Here is a 4050-nt window from a genome sequence, read left to right on the forward strand (position 1 = left end):
ATGATGGTAGAATGAGTCAGATCACAGAGAATTAGCCTTAAAAAAGTTTTAACAAAAAGAACAAGACAGGAGAATTTTATACTCATCAAAACATAATTTAGTGAAAGATTATCACAAGAACATTAGCTAGATTAGACTGAGACATCTTACTTGCACTCATACTTAAGCATTACAAAGAGGGGCATCTCCTGGTAACCTAACCTAACCTAACCTTCAAGACCCCATCCAGCCAGATGGAATTATATCAGCAATTTCGAAACTTCCTGTATTAGCGTCTTCAGCAAATTGGTCAGCTTTTGTGAATTCAACTGGAAGATGAATGACAACTTTGTTTTCTTTAGCTTTGGCAACAATTTCTTCTACAATATAAGCAACTTCGGCATAAAAAAGAGAATTTCTAATTTCCATATTGTTTATTACTTTTAAGAAAATGTATGCCATTCCACCTCCAATAATCATTTCATCAACTTTATCAAGAAGACTCTCAATAAGTTCTATTTTATCAGCAACTTTAGCACCTCCTAAAAATAGCAGGGAATGGTCGGTCTGAATTCTCAAGGGCTTTAGGAAAATATTGAAGTTCTTTTTTCAACAAAATTCTGAGGCTCGAACGTCAAACCCATCTCCCATCATAGAGCTAGCTATAAGCTCTATGAGCTGTGCCAAAGGCATCATTCACATAAACATCTCCCAGCCTTCTTAAGGAATCACATAATTTTGTAAAATATCGTGGGCTGGCTTTTTACTTTCTGTCCTGAAGCATCAATTCCTTTCCCTTCTTCTTCTACGTGGAAAAAAAGGTTTTCAATCAATACCATAAAGGCCTGAGGTGTGTTAGCACATTCCTTTTAAATTTCAGCTCCAACACAATATTCCAAAAATTAGACATCTATACCAAGAAGCTTCTTGAGTTATTCAGCCACAGATTTCAAAGAGTATTTAAGCTCTCTTAGTCCATCAGGACAGCCCAAGTGTGACATAAGCACAACTTACTTTGCACCCTAACCGTATCTTATTATAATACAGACACTTCATCACATCTTACAATATTTTCATCAATTTAAAGTGGATGTTGGAAGTTTTTGCCAGCATACTTAGCGTTGCTCCCAAGCTCTTCTTCAATGCGAAGAATTTGATTGTATTTTGTGAGACGCTCTGAGCAACATGGAGCACCAGTTTTGATCTGTCCTGTGCTGAGCCCAACAACCAAATCAGCAATAAACAAATCCTCAGTTTCACCTGATCTGTGTGATACCATGGTACCCCATCCGTTAAATTTTGCCAATTTATGAGCCTGAATGGATTCAGTGACCGAACCAATTTGGTTAATTTTCAAAAGGAGGCAGTTGCATGCTTTCTTATCAATTCCAGTCTGAATACGTATGGGATTGGTTACAGTCAAGTCGTCACCAACAATTTGAACGTTAGTATTAGCTGTGAAACTGCTCCATGTATCCCAATCATCCTGGTTAAATGGATCTTCAATTGATGTAACAGGGATTCAATTGATGTAAAATTGATGTTAATAAATTCTTGATACAAGTTAGCAAGTTCTTGTCCAGACAGCCAGGCAGTTTTGTCAGAATTTGGGTTTTTGCAGTCTAAATCATATTTATCTTCTCGGTAGAACTCAAAGGCGGCAATATCCATTCCAATTTCAACCTTACCAGTGTAGCCAGCTTTTTCAATTACAGTTACAATAAGGGACAAACCATCCTTGTTGTTCAAAGTGGAGCGGTTTCTTGTGTGTTTAGAGGGATATCTGTTACATTTCATGCTTGAACTTCTGTTGGTTTTATTTTAGAGAAACTTATCTCTTTTTTTATTGGTTTCTTCTCAGCTGTGTTAGCTGATTTTGATCTACTACATAGTTCTTTGAAGAAATTCCATACTGTAGGCAATTCATTTAATAATGCATATGGTCATTCATAGAATTTCCTCTGTCTAAGTTTGGTCTCAATTGATTTAATTATATTTTGGGTCTCTTTATTAGTATCTGGGTTTTGGTTTTCATTAGTTGATTTTTTTTCTTTTTTCTATGCCCTTTCTGAGTCCAATGGCTTTATCAATTTCTGCCTTTTTTGCATGGGAGTCGTCAACTATTTTCTTTGTTTTGAGTTTCGGGTAAGTAGGGGATGGTGTATCTTTTTTTTCCTTGTTGGTGCTTTTGCTTGCTTGTAGCCCCTTGTCCGATCTTACGAATTGAAAAATTGATTCGTTCAGGTCATATGAATTTTTCTCCAGTCTTATTACTTGTTGGAACAACGTTTCGAATGGTTTAGGGTCTAGCTTCATAAATATTTTCCAAGCGTTGCTACTAGATAGAAGTGAATTTTCATGTTTGAATATTATTCCATGTTTTACGACGTCTTGTGCATAGGTATGTATGCACATGGTCATCAAAAATGTTAAGATCATCATTGCTTATCTGTAATTAATGTTTACTAAAAAATTTTTTTTGAACAAATAATTATTAACATATATATATATTTTTTCTTATTTAGTTTAAAATCTCATTCCAGGATTTTGATTGTGTTCTTAATCTTTCACTATGTAATATATCAGATGTTTTATATATATTAGGATGATAAAAATATAAATTTTAGAGTATATCGAAAATATGTTATATTCCAAAGTTAATTGAACGTTTATTAAGTTAAAAATTAATTTATTTATAAGGAAAGCAACGGGAACAATTTTAAATTTAATTATTAAGCTTTATTAGTGTTAGTCCTAAAAAAAAATCGAAAAGAAAGCAGTTTCGCAAAAAAGAATATTGTCAAAACATGTAAGTTTTAGGTTCAAGCCAAATAGTCGAATACGTTCACAGACCTGACCAACATTTCAAGTAAATTTTATTGATACTTAATATGGTATTAATACTACATTAAATTTAAATTTTGATATCGTAGTATTAATCAAAATTCCTTAGATTAATCTGTCGTGACAAGCCAACACTCTTCTTAAAGGGAAAAGAAAAAAAATGGATTGTTGAAATTTCCATATATTTAAAATAAGTCGACATATTTATACGAGAAAGTCAAAGTTAATTATACGAACATTAAATTACTCAATCCAAAAAGAAATGTGCGATTCAAATTCGAATGCGTAGTTGTTCCAGCAAGAACGAAATAAAAAATAAGGGAAATTCGGGAATATCAAACACGGTATGAGTATCATCGAGTAATGACAAGGTCTTCCTAACTTGAAGGGCACAACTGCAAAACTGACTAAATACCACCCACAAACTTGGTATGATCCATTATGTCTCAACTGCGAATCTAAAGAGTTCGAATTGCTGAATACAAGTACGTGTGCAGACAAGTAATATCTAAAGGGTATATGTTGTATAACCCATCTTTATGATCAACATGAAAGATGAGCCCTTGTCATAGGCCTGCCCTTCATAGGGTAATTTGAAAGACTAGTAACCCTATAATTTAAATATTGACGAATATTAACACTATAGATATTGGTTATTCGTAAGAACATCGACTAAAGCTAAAAAGGGGTAACCGTCTTTTCGGTAACTTCAAGTAAAAAAAAAAATCAAATATTTTGTCAAACAAAATTAATTTCGAAAAATCAGAAAAATTAAAAAAGAAAACATAAATACTTTAAAAGGATGTAGCACTCAGGTATAATGTCAAAAAATTGATGGATCAACTTAATATTTAATAATATTTTATTTGTAACTCTTCAAATTTTGTTTTTACGTCTGGTATAAAATTACTTTAAGACGTATTATTTCTTCATTATTTGCGAATACAAGAGGGCTTAGGGCGAGATGAATAGACATTAGCAACATTCAGAGAAAATTATTTTATTAAATAAAATAAAATTAAAAAATACGGGGTAGGGCAGTGGTAATTGCCATTAGTGGCATACTACTTACAAATTTTTATTTCAGTTGAATGTAGTAATTTTTTCACATTATTCTTTTTGAAGGTGCTTGATTAAAATTATGAAACAGATATTTATTTAGTATAGGCTAGAACTCAAAATGAAATCGTTTTTGTGGATGAGTAAGAGAATGGTTTGCCATTAAAT

At 32.5% G+C, this 4050-nt stretch overlaps 2 pseudogenes; both read right to left on the bottom strand.

Annotated features, from left to right (window-relative positions):
• Positions 1-213: 213 nt before the first annotated feature.
• Positions 214-1001, bottom strand: LOC136043626 (phosphoglycerate kinase 1-like; annotated as a pseudogene).
• Positions 1002-1044: 43 nt separating this feature from the next.
• LOC136043628 (enolase-like) lies at positions 1045-1776 on the bottom strand (annotated as a pseudogene).
• Between the last annotated feature and the right edge of the window lie 2274 nt (positions 1777-4050).

Source organism: Artemia franciscana, unplaced genomic scaffold, assembly GCF_032884065.1.
Source record: "Artemia franciscana unplaced genomic scaffold, ASM3288406v1 Scaffold_772, whole genome shotgun sequence".
NCBI lineage: Eukaryota > Metazoa > Arthropoda > Branchiopoda > Anostraca > Artemiidae > Artemia > Artemia franciscana.